General features: G+C 37.2%; 1 long non-coding RNA gene across 1 annotated transcript in view; it reads right to left on the bottom strand.

Annotated features, from left to right (window-relative positions):
- LOC115029568 (uncharacterized) overlaps positions 1 to 15,418 on the bottom strand; it is a 171,454-nt gene that overhangs the window by 48,323 nt on the left and 107,713 nt on the right. Inside the window, exon 2 of the long non-coding RNA XR_003835127.2 lies at positions 8,439 to 8,525. This is a non-coding gene — a long non-coding RNA (uncharacterized LOC115029568). The remainder of the gene's footprint in view (positions 1 to 8,438; positions 8,526 to 15,418) is intronic.

Raw genomic sequence — 15,418 nt, forward strand, 5'->3', positions numbered from 1 at the left:
TCCTCAGTAATCCTGGGAGCATTTTAAGCTTAAAAGACCCTCACTGAAGATGTCCAGGAAAGACATTGTGGGATATTGGACCTTTCTTACCACTGTCTCATTATGACCGTTCTCGATTATGCCCATGAGAATAGGTTATACACGTTTTCTCTTGGTGGGATATTGAGCTCCATAGACATCAGTGACTACCTAATAACCTGAGTTGGAGTACAAAAGCCATCAACTCCAGAAACCCCATAAATCTGTGTTTGAAGTTTTCTGCTATTGTGATAATCTTTTACACTAGTTTCCATGGCAAAGTGGGTGGGGAAACTTTGTTTTTCAGGAAACAGTTACATTTCCTTTCTTCTTCCTTACCCTGGCTGATGTCCATCAGATTAAAGGAGAGAGTGCTGGTTTTAGCAGAGTTGAGGATGGAAAATTCACTTAGAAACCCCACCCATGTTTAATATTACATAGCTATCATAACCATTTCTCCTTGAAGCTCTCCTGGCTAGTGTTTCTATTCTGTTTCTAGCATTATGATACAGGCAGCTCTTTTCCCAATAACCTCATAGCCACGGAGACATGACACCTGCCTATATCTCCAGTTGTCTTTTTGTGCACTATATTATAGCCATCTATAACAAACCCAGAAATGCTAACCAGTGTGGGAATTCCAATAACCACCAACTCTGCCTCTTGACATGCAAGGGCTCTGTGATATATCATTTGCCTTCAGCACTTCTGAGGCTCATGAGCCCAGTATTTTGTATGGCTGCAATGATTCACGGTATAGAAGACTTACAGGCTCCCCAGCATAAGAAAAAATAGTTCCCCTGAAAACCTCAGCTCCTCACAGTTGTATCTGTCAGACACAACAATGAAATTTTGCTCTCAAAGCAACTGTAAGAAGTTATTTTTAATTGAATATAAAACCCATTTCCCTAGCTGTATTTACTATGTCACCCAAGGTTTAGACATCTCCCTTTAGAATGAGGTTCTATCTTTGTGAGAGAGCCACATAAAGGGGCTGGGTTTTGTTTCATGGCTCTGTGAGAGAAACCAGTTAGGGTCAATTGACTGGGGAACATTATAAAAATCTCCTCAGCAATGCTACCCTGATGGCATGCTAACCCCCAAGAAACAGTTATGAATTCAAGTCTGGATGTTATGATGCCAGCCATTTATCTTCTACTCTAGACTACAGATTGCAGCTTACCATGTCATTCTAAGGAGTGGGGAGGGATGGTTTCTTTCCATTCTTCTAAACCACTGGTGGCCACAGAGCTCCACATAGAATCAAGAATAATATGCAAGAAAGTATGTGATGCTAGTTCATACCTGCCATGTACGGGATATAGCAAAAGTTACAGCCAGACCCACATATTTCCATTATCACCCATGTTGCCTATATATGGACTTAGAACACTCATCAGTTCCCGCTCGAACGCCTCACAGATATCCTCAAGCCAAGCTCCTTGCAAACTCTCTAGTTGGTATCCAGGGACTGATCCAGGGTGTTGTGAGCATTTGGAAGACTGGGGAATAAAAAGTGCTAGGTGAAGATGGAAAGGGAGCCCATACTCTTCAAAACTAGTCAGGGGCTCAGAGCCCAAGACACAGGTAACCCCAAACTTTCTCTGGCAAGGAGAGAATGACTATCTGGAAAGAATTCTGATTTAACACATTTCATAGAGATTTCCACTTTGTCTTTTATAGCAATTGAGAGTCTTTCTATTTTATATCAGTATTCATTCTTATTTTTGATGAACTATTCCTCAATACCACTATATCAGAGATATGCATCTAGGCCAGAAGTTCTCAAACTTTGACCCACATGAAAACTGTCCAGGGTGCATCATCCAATACACCACCGATCTCTGCCCACCCAATCTTCAGCACATCTGGAAGAAGGAACAAGAGTCTGTGCTTCTGCTGAGTTCCAAGTGACAATCATGCTGGCCTGGGATATCTCTTAAGAGCCATAATTACACTTACTAAAAATAAAAGTAACACATTTGGATTTGTACTCTCTTGAAATATAATATTCTTTTTATTTTTCTTTCCCAATAGCAACTTCCATGCCTTTGAATGGGAGTTAAACGGTCCATCAGTGTGTGGAAGTGTAGCTTGCTTTTCCTCCAGCACAGGATGGGCTGTTACCTTCAGAACACTTAATGGAGCTGCTCTCCCTCTTTCTTCACACTGGGCTGCATCACTGGGCCAAAGAGAATGGCTCCAGAAGTAGAAGCTACAGGATGCAGAAGCCTGTCTAGAGTCACTCTTTAGTGAGTGTCTTAGAAGTTACTCACTAAATGGTCACCTGCTAATTACTACAACCATTCACTAATATGTTAAAGAAGACAAGATTGGTGAGGGGCAAAAAGACCCCCTCAATTTCAGTAGTTGCTCAGAACTTCCAAATGGAAAAATATTGTTAGGCAATTGAATCTAAAGAAATGAGGGATTAGGACAAGTTTGAGGCTATAGGTACAAGTTATTCACAGCAGTTACTAAATATAATGCACTAGAGGAGAAATCCAGAGGTAGGAAGGCCACATGATATGGCACACCAATAGTAAATAAGGAGGCAAGCAAACAAACCCACAGACAAGTCTGAAAGGGAGCATTAAAGGGAAAAAACAGAGGAGAACAATGTTTTAGAAGACACAGGAAAAGCACCACTTGACAGGAAAATATGTATTGTATCCATTGCTATATACAAGCAAATGAGATGAAAACTAAGGGGAGAAAAATCAATGCATTTGGAGGTTATGTCATCGTGAAACTTTATTGGCTTGTGACAGAGTCATTTAATTTCAACAGAACAAAGAGAAAGACACTGAGACAAGGTAGAAGATAAGTATACTACATTCCTCAAATAGTTTAGCTGTGATGGGAAGGACACAGGGATGGTAGTTTTTAAGCAAGAAGGATTTCACCATGAGAAGGTTAAACATGCTTATAAATAACAATATGAACTACCCAATACCCCCCCCCCCCCCAGAGCTCGTGTCTCTAGCTGCATATGTATCAGAAGATGGCCTAGTCGGCCATCAGTGGAAAGAGAGGCCCAGTGGTCATGCAAACTGTATCTGCCTCAGTACAGGGGAACACCAGGGCCAAGAAGTGGGAGTGGGTGGGTGGGGGAGTGGGTGGGGGAGCGGGTGGGATAACATTGGAAATGTAAATGAAATAAAGACGTAATAAAAAAATTAAAATGAAAAATAATCCAGGTAAAAGAATGTGAGAACACAGAGGAAGAGGAAAAGAGAAAACAACTTCTTCCTGAGCAGAAAGTGTGATGTTCTTGGGTCTAGAAGGAGAAGGAACACAGAGAGCACAGACTGATCTACATGGAGAAAGCTAGGGTCGCTTGTTGAGAGTCTTTGCTCATTTAATAGGAGACAAAGACATTTCCTAGGAGTGAGAGTAACCCTATCAAGCAGTTTGTAGAAAGAGAAGAGGTTTAAATGAACCTGTAGGGCATGCAAGAATCCACCAAACTCAGGTGAAAAATTGTCAGGGTAATGCTGCTCTCCTTTGTAGCACTGGGTATGAGACTCTAAACTTGAAATGACACCATTTTTTTCTCAACAATGTTCAATAGTCTGAGGAATAGAACAATAAGGATGAGTTAATGAATGGCTGTGTCCAGCAAAACAACAGGGCTAAGGACTTAAGGATGTTGCAAAAAGTATGGACTATGGAGTCTAGGATACTTATGAAAATGCTGAAAGCTGAGGATGGACTGAAAAAGCAAAGCATTTAGAATTTTGAAGAGTAAGAGACCAAGATTTTACGAGATAAGAATTACTCTCAGTAACTGATATATTTATTTTATCCTTACATAGCAGTATAATATAAGTATTGTTTAATATCAATTTATTAAATCTACAAAAAAATCTCATGGACCATTATTATTATAGTTACAGCCCAATTTGTAGTTTCCTCAAATTGCCAGTATACTGGAGTTATACCAACAATTTAAATCTGATGCACAGAGAAATGCAGTTGCCTGTAGTCACACAATATTAAGTGAAAAACCTGGGAAATACACTCAGGCTATTTGGCTACAGAGTTGCGATCAATACTGTATCCTGCTTCCTCTTGATGTTTTCAATTTCAGAGCTGCTCTAAGCAGATAGCTCTTAAACTTTCCTAAGATTTAGGTTTAACCATCCCAACCCAGGGGGGAAAAATCTCTGGGAGAGAGATACAGAGGTCAGTGGGTTTTGATGCAGTCATGATGATTGCAGTATGCGGACAAGTTTGATACCTACTGATGTAAGCTAACTGAAGAAGGAACACTGGTCATTCTGATACTACCGACAGGTAAATCAGAGTAGACAGCATGAGTCAAAGCAGCACATGAAAATGCTGTCACTCTGGTGGGAGATCTGCTTGTATTCAAACCATCCAAAGACAATTAAGTCTCGTGTGAGCTTAAGAATGGGAAGTGTATTTGTTGATGCGACAGAATATCTGTTGAAAGGATGGAGGGAGGGAAAGAGAGAAGATGGAGGGAACAAAGGGAGGGAGGGAAAGGAGGGAGAGAAGGAAGGAAGGGGTAGTGAGAGGGAGGGAGGGAGGGAGGGAGGGAGGGAGGGAGGGAGGGAGGAAGGAAGGAAGGAAGGAAGGAAGGAAGGAAGGAAGGAAGGAAGGAAGGAAGGAAGGAAGATAGACTTTATTAGGCTCATGGTGGGGAAAATAGTAGCTCTAGCCATGGCAGCAGTGTGAAGCAGCCAGTCACATTGCATATACACCCAGGAAATATAGAGAGAGACATTAATTCTAGTGCCATCCTCACCATTTTCTTTTATTCAATCAAGGACCACCCTCCCATGGAACGATGCTACCCACACTCAGGGTTGGTCCTCATAAACTTCTCTGGGAATACCCTTATAGGTATCCACAGGAAAAAAAAAATTACTTCTAAGTGATTCTAGCTCCTGTCTAGTTGACAAGATGAATCATCACCAGGAGTAAGGCAAAGTCCAGATGGCAAGTGTCTTAGAGAACAGTAACAATAATTAATGTTTGCTTCTTAACCTCTGTCTCAGCATGTAGTATAAAAACTTAGTGTCAGAATGAGATCCTGGATTTCAAAGATGAATGGCTATTTTGTGCCTCACACTCTAGAACAAAGGTTTCTCCATCTGCCCTTGTGCTTTCTCCACTCATACAACCTCAACTGAAAGTTGCCAATCAAAACCCACTGTCAACAGCTCAAATCCGGGGGTATGTGAGTCTAAATATCTGTCTAAAAGCCCAAAGCAGATGACAAAACATGTATAGATATAAAACCTATCTACAGATTGCCAATTGGCAATTTGTTTAATTATAAGCAGATGTGAAATCTATAATAGAACATACTATTCTATATACCATTTGAGAATAACGCATTTCAATTATGGTGTAAAATATTATTAATTCAAAGATGAATCATGATCTTTGAAGTATTAAAATGTTGGTTTCAGAAGAATGGATGTATTAGAATTGATGAGATTTAGATTTTGAGGGAAAAAATAGCTATACCAAAGTAGGGTTAGGGAAGTACTAAAACTACTGATCTTAATAAGGAATGATTCAAAATTTGAAAACATTTTATTTAGTGTGTTCAGAGAAATTCACAAAATTAGAAATTGCAAAAAGTAAAAAGCACTGCTATTTCAAAATAAATAAACCAGTCAATATGAAAGAGACTTGAGGAATATAAAGTGTAATTGCCTTTTTAATTTTTTTTTTTTAAATAAAGGGTTCTCTCATGTGGTTCATATGCTTGGATGACTGGTCTCCAGGATGATGGAAGTTTTAAGAGATAAAGTTTATTGAAAGATGTTTCAGAGAAGATACAATTGTCATGGGTGGATTCATGTGTTTCTCAGGAAACTGTATTGGATCTTACAAGTTAGACCTAAATTAGTTATGAAAGAGTAAGTTGTTATAAAATCTCTCTACTTCCCACAAACATTCTCTTTGTATATGCACTCTCATCATGTGATACATATGCACAAGGCCTTCACAGAAGCCAAGTAGTTGACAGCACCATGGTCTTAGACATAAAGACCTACAATATGGTCTTATACCTTGTTTGTGTATAGGATACCCAGCATTGGGCATTTTCTCATTGCAACAGAAAATATATTAAGAAGTGGGCGATGGTAGAATTATCTTTTTTTCTTAGGATTTTTAAAATAACATATAAAATGGTAGAAAATAGCATAGGAACACTCAGTTAAGAAGCCATTAGGGATTGGGTAGCACAATTCATATTTTACAAGGAATGAATATGGGAGAGAAGAATAAAATTTAAATTAATGTAAATCTAAATCTTCACATTCAGTGCTAGCTCGGTGTGAAGTAAGGGGAATAAAAGAATCCAAATTTCAAAGATGGAAGAAAAGTGTTGTTTAAATTTTTGAAAAAAAAGAGAAGGGGATATTGTTAACAAAACCAATGATCAAATTGTCACCATCTACGACACCAAAGGACAATACAAAAAAAATATATAGAACCTGTCCACATGGGTTTCCATGTATGTACCTATTCAATATACTCAGTATATACTTATGATACTATACCCAGCCCAAATGTCAACACAATACAGGGGAAAAGGGTATTGTTTTCAGTCATACAAATATATCTAATCTTTTATCCAGTGTTTCTGAAAAAAAAATAGTATCTCTAGGGTAAGCAATAAAAAATGAAAGAAAATCCATGAAGGATCAGCAAAAAGATTTCTAGAGCTATGGAGTTAAACTAGATATGACAAAGCTATGAAGAAATAAATCCAGAAAATGGGCTAAACAACATCAAAGTAGGTAGTTAGAGGACATTGAAAAACAATGTTTTCAAGAAGAACATAAACTCTTGTTACAGAGTATTAGTAATTTTGGAATTAAGTGAAATTTTATTATTCTTTGCATATAAAATCCACAAAATGCTGAAACTTTTAATATATGTTATGCATGAAGGTACTAAAAATTATATATTTACAAAACAAATAAAAACAGAGCATGATTTGGGACATTTCACTAGAAAGTTCTTAATGGGTTCTGGTTTTGATACAGGGCAAACATTAGCTTCTGCATAGGTTCATCCACACTGAATTATGCTAAATGAACATTTATACAATTTATTTAACTTTGTTTTTTAAAGATAAACTCTATAAACCAAATATAGATAGACAATAAATATTTATTATTTATCTTACGTAGTAAAAAGTAAAAAATAATCTACAGTAGATATATGCAAATAGATTATGGATGGCTAATATACTACATATGAATGTATATTAATTATATTTTCATAAGCATTTACAGTATTTGTTTAGAGTATACTGTTTGAAATTGTAAAAGTAGCCTATGAAAGAGCTACAATATTAAAATGAGGCTGAACAGAAGAGAAGCCTGGTTGTTCAAGTGGGCTGGATTCTTGGTTCCTAGTCAAAAAACTAAAAATGCTATTCTATTGATAACAATAGAGATCATTAACCAGAAATTTAAAAACAGAAACATCCCAAATCAGATTACTTCCTGGGAGCAGGACTGTGGGAGAGGGAAAGTTTTGTTCTTATTTTATACCTACATATCATGCTTGGGCTTTTACTACCACCATTTTTATGATTAAAGAAAAGTGAACAGTCAAGGTGATAGCCAAACAAATTCATAAAGCCGGATTTTTTTTCCTTCATAGACATCTTCCAGCTTCCCACAGAGAAAAGGTGAGCCTTGATCACCCAGGCACAGATAATCCATAAACCTCATTACAGCCAGGGACGTCCAAGTCCTCTCCATCATCACAATAGCTGATTTTATTACCCACAACCACCAAAATAGAATTGATTTTTACTCATTTTGCCACAGCCACCTGCTGAGCTCTTGTGAGAAGCAAAATGACCAAAAGACACATTGCCACAGGAAGAAAAGAACAATCTAAAGGCACCACTGGCTTCTGACTTGAAAATAGTCCCCAAATAATGGGAGCTGCTCCAGGGAGTGTGCCCACCACCATTCAGGACTCTGCACAAATGGAATGTAAGGATTTCTTTGCAAACCCAGTAGGAATTTACCACAGTCTATAGCATAATGAAGCCAATTTTCATACCAATGTTAAGGAAGAAGTATTTTAAAATTTCACACTGTCTAGTAAGGGTCCCATAGCTAGGTCTGGGGACAAATCACTAGAGATGAGCGGTGGAGGCAGTCTATCAAGTGTAGAGCTTGAAAATATTTCGTGGTTGAGGTTTTAGGAAGATTAGTAAATGAATTCACTGATGATGTTTTTCAGCTCAGTCTTGGATAATCTCGGATGCAGATCTTTGTATTGAACAAATACCAAATGCCTCGCTCTCTCATTGTACCTAATTGTTTAGTGATCAGCTGAATGGAGTATTATGGGAAATAACAAGAAATCCTACTGGCTAATATAAGAGTCAGACAGGGGAAACTTACCTTCCCATCTGCTATCTCTGGCACTCATTAATCACACTGGCATTTAGGAAATAGCAGCCAGGTGCCCAGGAAAGTAGAAAATGGAAGCTGTAAGAAAGAAAAGAAAAGAAAGGTTTGAGTTCTTTTTTGAAACCCCTCATTAATGCACGTTATAGAAAAAGATTAGGGAAAATGCACAAGCTTGGTGATTATTATATTTATGTGAAGAGTTCCTGTCTTCATTCCCAGACCAGAGGAAGAAAGTGCATAGAAATGTAGGAAAACGGTTTTATACCTATTCTTAATGATTAATAATTCATAAATTTGGACGTCTACTCACTATGATATTGAGTAAACCTGTTTTTAACAACTAAATAATGGCTATTCACATCTGGCTTTCAGTTTCTTTTACTTGATAAAAATCCCAAATAGCAGACTATCTGACTTGAAGCCGTATGCCTGAAAATCTTGTTGCAGGGTAATGCGGGGGGAAATTCTTCTATTGTAATTACTGAAACATGTGCATGTGAACACTACATGACAAGGGAATGCTTGTACATCCATGACAAGAGGAACAATATGGGCTGACACTGGGATCATCCTGTTAGTGTCTGCTATTTCTTATCACATTTTATATTTACAAAGACGAGCTAGATAACCTGTTATTCCTTACATCGAAAATATCACATATGTACATTTTGAAAGATTTCCCTTCTCACTGTGTATGTATGTGTGCATGTGGCATACATGCATATGTGTATTTGTTTGCCTATGTGTGCATATGCCAAGTAGAGGCCAGTGCTTTGTCAGATGTCTTCACCCACCACTTTTTACTTTATTTACTGGGGCAAGGTCTCACTTTGAACCCAGAGCTCACTGATTCAGCTAATCCATCTAGAGGGTTTGCCTAAGAAACTTTCCATCTCTACCCTCGGAGAGTTGGGAATGTAAGGAGGCAGCCATGCCTGCTCAGCTGTTATGTGATTCCTGCGGATATAAACTCAGGTCTTCATGCCTGCACAAAAATGATTTTATTTATTTAGCCATCTCCCTTGCTTGAAAGATAATATCTTAAATCTCTTAAAAGTACAGAGGTGTTGGAAATACTATTTAACTTGGGTTATAAAATGCTCTCTTAATAAGGGAATGCAGAGGGGATGCGGCTGTGTCTAAAGTCTTGACTTGCAAACCTCAGCAGAGATACTTGGTAGACTAATGTGTAACTGTAATTTATCTAATCCAATTACAACTCTAACTTCCACATTCCTTTGCACTAAAGTAAAGCAGTAACTCCCATTACAATAGATCATGTAGAATTATACATGAAAAAAACACTAGATAAGGGTGATTACGAGAAAAGATAAGTAATGACAATGGGAAGAATAGAACGTAGCACAAGATTATAGGTCATTTGATAGAGCACTTTCCGAGCACACACAATCCAGTTAGGTCCACAGCATAGCATAAACTGAGTTTGATGACAAATGCTTGTAATCCCAGCACTTGGGCAGTAGAAGCAGAAGGATCAGAAGTCAAGGTCACCCTCAGCTACATTTGACAGCTTTGGGTACATGAGATCCTCCCTCTTGTCTCGTTTCTGTTGTCAGGAGTGATGGAAAAGGTGAAAGAAAAGAAAAAAGAAGATGTTGTTCAATCTGAATTCATTAGTTAGAAACGGAGAGCAAAGAGAGTGTACTATCTCGAGCTGAAATCCTTGACTAGAGGAATCAGTTGTATCCATTCTACCAGAGTGACAACACCACCAATTCATAGCCTTGTTACCAGTCCCTCCTCCTCTTTAAAAAAGCCTTCTAATTTAATTATTTTTAAAATTATGTCTTTCACTTTTGAGATTATAATATAATTACACCATATAATCCTTCTTTTTCCTCTCACAGAACCTTTTCATATATCTCTCTTTGTTCTTTCAAATCCATGATCTCTTTTCTTTATTAATTTTGCATATATAGGCTTATATAAATATTCCTAATATATGTGTATATTCATAATATATACAGGCATGGTCTTCTTCTTGTTAACTGTGCCTTCAGTACAATTAGAGAGATGTTTGTTGCCACCAAGGCATGCATGCTACTACAATACACTTAGGATTATTGTGCTATGCTGGTCATTGCTAGGGCTCATGGGTATCATCTTGGTAGGGCTGTTGGTTGCTTCCTTCTTTGAAAGCCTGCATTGTACTGCTGGCATCATGAAAGCTCATCTTGAGAGAGAGGAGAATTCAGGTCAGGGCCCCCTCTATCTGAAGTGCATTCTATCTTCAGCAATAGGAGCTTACCTCCCTTCTCTGGAGATTGATACCAGTTCTTTACAGAAGATGCTTCAAAATCTTAGATTTAATCTGAAGTCTGCAAAATTAGAACACTTTATAGTTCATCAACTTCATCCTCACCCCAAGAAACAGTTTCTCCTCTTATGTTAAGCACATTTTCCTGGATCCTTTTGTGTAATACCTAATATGCTGGACCACTTGAGCTATGATCGAGTGCTAAGTTCTACTCTTCTCTTTGGACTTGGTCATCTTTTCTTCCTTATCTAGTGTTGGTTCATGTATCATGCCATATTGTATTATAATGTCTTTTACTTCAAAGTAGGGTGTTCTTAACACATAAATTCATATTTAATATGTTCTAATGTAAATTTCATTACTTAGATTGCCCTATGCTGACATGTCATCAAAATATCTAAATCACGAGAACCAAGATTAAGTAACAGCTATGACCGCTTTTGCACTGCCCAGGAGTCCTGTATAAGAGCAGTGACCATAGATTAGGTACCAGTTGTATGTTTGAGGATCCACCACTTTTCTAATATTTCATCACTTGAGTGATTCTTTAGGCTGATTTGTTCATTTATAATGTCATCTGAATATTGAGTTTGTAGAACACAAGACTCAGTTCTGGTGATATATACCATTGTGTGTTAATAGACATGCATAGGGAATACATGACAATACTTTGACTTCTTTATCACTACTTAGCATCAAATCTTCAGCAAACATTTTCATAGATGTTAATAAATGCTCAAGTCCATGTGTTTAAATTAATAATTTACAAAATATCCATGCCAGAATTAATTATTCTTTCTGAAATACACAGACCCTGATCTTTAACCCAAATAACAAATTAGAATTAGAAGTTTTACTCAACTTTAAATGTACATTAATAATTCTTAAATAGGTATAGAGAACAGTGTGAACTTTTCAAAATAATGTATAAACTTTAAAATAAATGAATGGGTATATAATTAATGTGATATTATATCATTGTATCAAATTCATAATGACATATTACTATTTGTTTAAGAGATATACCATCAAAAGGCTGATATAATAAATGCTGGGTTCACTGCGGGGGAAAATCTGAGAGGTGACTAGATCAATAGAATCATTCATAGCTTAGTGGATAATTAGGCAGTGGGGTATGATTGACAGAAGCAGATTACTAGGCTCATGATTGTGTTAGGTATATCTTCTTCCAGGTTTCCTCCTGTCTGTTTCTCTACTTCATGTCTATCATGAAATAAGTAGTTTTTCTTGAGTATGTCCTTCAGTTATGATGTTTGCACCTTAGTAAAACAGATCTAAACCAAGGGAGTCAACCAGCTATGAACCAAAACACCTGAAACCATGGCCTAAAACATAGATTTCCTCTTTTAAATGGTTTCCTTGGGTATTTTGATACAAAGATGACAAATAAAACTTATAAATTTTAACTTATAAATTTTGTTAATAAAAAACTTTTTATGAACATAAGACATGTAAATTAGTAAATTACAATCTTAGTCTCACTAATGTGTTCCATATTTTATTTGGGGTATATGGTAGTAGAAAAATCTGAAAGACAAGGCAATGATTGGTCTCCTGGCCCCAACCCACCCCCACATTAAATGCTTCTTTTTTTTTTTTTATCAAGGTGTTTATTGGACCCACGTAGAAATTTGAATTAAAAGTCTTTTATCCAGCAGTAAAAGAACTGAGGTGGTCAAAACAGTGATATTAATGGCGAATGGTTAGTTTCTGTTGACTCTGACCAGACTTATAATCACTGTGGAAACACACAGTGCTGATGTCTACAATACAGTTTCCAGAAGGCTTTATTTGAGGAGAGAAGATTCCCTTTCAATGTGAGAGACACCATCTCATAGACAGAGGTCCAGGCACTGAATAAGAAGGAGAAAAGGAGCTGAGAGTCCCTTTGCCTCACTCTCTATTTTATGATTGCAGATGCAACATGCCTCATGTTCCTGCCACCATGCTTGAACAGACTGGACCCTCTACCAGTGGCTTGAAAGAACCCCTTCTTCACTTGGGTTGCTTTTACTAGGTATTTCGTTATATAAATGAGAACAGTAACTAATTTATCTATCATAATAAAATGATTCCAATCATTCATTCTTGAAAATCCTACTATGGCAATAGTTAACGTGTTAGCCAAAATGTGTAGCACATTTTTTAGGGTGAGTCTATAAATGGCCCATCAGTGACTAGGGCCTAACCAAACATAATTGAATCAAGTGTTCCAATTCAGTAATGGCTAAGTCATAAAGCTCTTTTGGAGGCAAAGGAATCACTTGCATGTTCAGAATGCAGGGTACTGGCCTCTGAGGAAGCAATGGTGGTCTTGTGCCACTAGACGCCAGACATCACAGTAAACACTACAAGAACAAACCTTGGGCATTCCACGAATGACCCTTCCCAAACATTCTCTTTCTTGCATTATCTTCTCCTTCAGTTTATGCTGAGGATATCAAGACAGATAGACATGTAAGTGTTTTCCTGTTCATGGGCCAAGGATTTTTTTCAGCAAATGTAACACTTGTTAAAGATCTATTGCATCCTATTTCTGTAATGATCAAGGAGACAAATAGACATTGAGAACTTAGGCCAAGATTATTGATTATCAGAAGCAGCTCATTTAAATTATATTTGTCATATTCCTATTATTAAATACTTAAGATGTGTTTCCTGTTTAAAAACTAAACCAGGTATTTATTATGGGAGTGGAAGAAAAATGATTGTTTCATTCATCTTCTAACTAAATGTCCTGATTTTCTTGTATTAAATTACAGATTTTCTAAAGCATCTGTGCTTCATAAAATTCATTTATTACCCAGTGTACTTTATGTCTAATGACCTGAAAAGTCATTATATAGCCAGGCATAGTGACAACAATGGTAATTCTAGCACTTGAGAGGCTTGGGCAAGACAGTAAGTCTTGGGTTCATGAAATCCCAACTCAAAATAAGTAAATAAAATGTCATCATCTGTGGGTCCTCTTTGGACAGAAGCATGTGTATATCTGTTTGCATCTGTAGGCAAGTGTGTGTGCGTGCGTGTGCGTGTGCGTGTGTGTGTGTGTGTGTGTGTAAGATAGAGAGAGACATTGTATAGAAAGGTGTTACTTTACTGTCACTGTCATCATCTGCCCTTAGTTTTGTACAACTGTGGTAGTGCCAACTCCATGTGTGTACATGCAGCACGCAGCACTGATACCACGTTCCCTGTACTTAACTCTTGAAGATCATCCACCTGAAGTTTCCTTGACAGCACAAACATATTCTTCCAAGTTGTTCCTTTCTTCTTTCCTTAACTCACCAGACAGGTCCCATAAGGCAGTCATGGGCAGGTTCTTGTCAAAAGTCTCTTCAGACCCTTGAAAAATATCTCTGCATGTTTGACCTACCAAGCTGGGGACACACAGAATGTTCCATCAAACTAACCAATTTACTTATTCCAGGAGTTAGCAGCTATTGACACAGGCCCTTGCTCAGTTCTCAAGTATTCATCAAACATAACTTTACTCTCTCATACTACATGAAAATTATGTAAATTACCTGACTGGTTGAGTAAATTCCTCATACCTATAATGTGTGAATTAAGCTCCATGCTCCATTTGGATTGGGTGAGATGTATGAATTTGCATCATTTGAAAATCTCTCTAGGAAATCATTTCTCAAGTTTCACAATTCCTTTCCCTGGGCCTTTCTGCCTCCCTTTATTTGATCAGTTATTAGTCACAAAACCCTTCACCAAGCCTCATTGATGAATCAGTTCATTTTGGAATATAAATTAGGAAAATGCTTATCTTGTTTTGGTCTGATCTTTAGGGACTCACACTAAACAATGAGTTTAGAGAAACATATTTTAACACCTTGCTGTGCACTAATTTCTTCTATGGAATGAGTGTCAGATGTACAAATGGTACAAGGCAGCTTTTATAGACATCTTCTATGCATAGGTGACTGCTAAGTAAAGATGAAAACTTGTACCAGCTATGACCCCGAGTCTAGCTTACCCTCAAAAGTAGCTCTGTTAGACATATACTGTATACCTATAGGAACTCGTTTCCTAAAAATAATATGCAATTTGATTTTAGTAATCCATTAGATGCTAGTCAAAGTTGAACTATATGAAGCCCACTGACTTGAGAAGCTTTTTTCTGAAGATACCTAATATCTTCAGTTCACAGAGTCAGTGTGTGATGCTCTCTACATAGTAAGATGTGTTTGGCTTCATTCACTGTAAGTTTATTGTTTTAACAATTAAAATACATTTAATGAATGAAAGTATAATATGACATTTGTGAAGGAAGATATGGAAGTAAAAAGATAATGGTTCGTGGTTATTTAAATATTAAACTGAGTCAGTTTTTTTTTTCTGTTTTATATTTTGGTTTTCCTTTTCCCCATATTTACTGTGAGGATAAATGCCATCTACTAAACTGATAGAATCCTGATGTCTCTAAAAGTTGAGGTGTGTAAGTGTGAGCTGTAAGATTATAGAAAAGAGAACATTGATTAATATTTACATTTCCAATTTATGTATTTGTTAATATGCCTTCCACTTTACATAACTGAGCACCATGGAATGCAGAATTTTACAACAATCTGAAAGAGTGGTTAGATGTAGCAAAGCTCAATCAACTGATAGGTTGTTATAGGAAGAGATGTTGGAGAGGGAAGTGGTCAGAACCTCTTGA

The sequence above is a fragment of the Mus caroli genome, unplaced genomic scaffold (assembly GCF_978045245.1).
Source record: "Mus caroli unplaced genomic scaffold, Mus_caroli_1 scaffold_17, whole genome shotgun sequence".
NCBI lineage: Eukaryota > Metazoa > Chordata > Mammalia > Rodentia > Muridae > Mus > Mus caroli.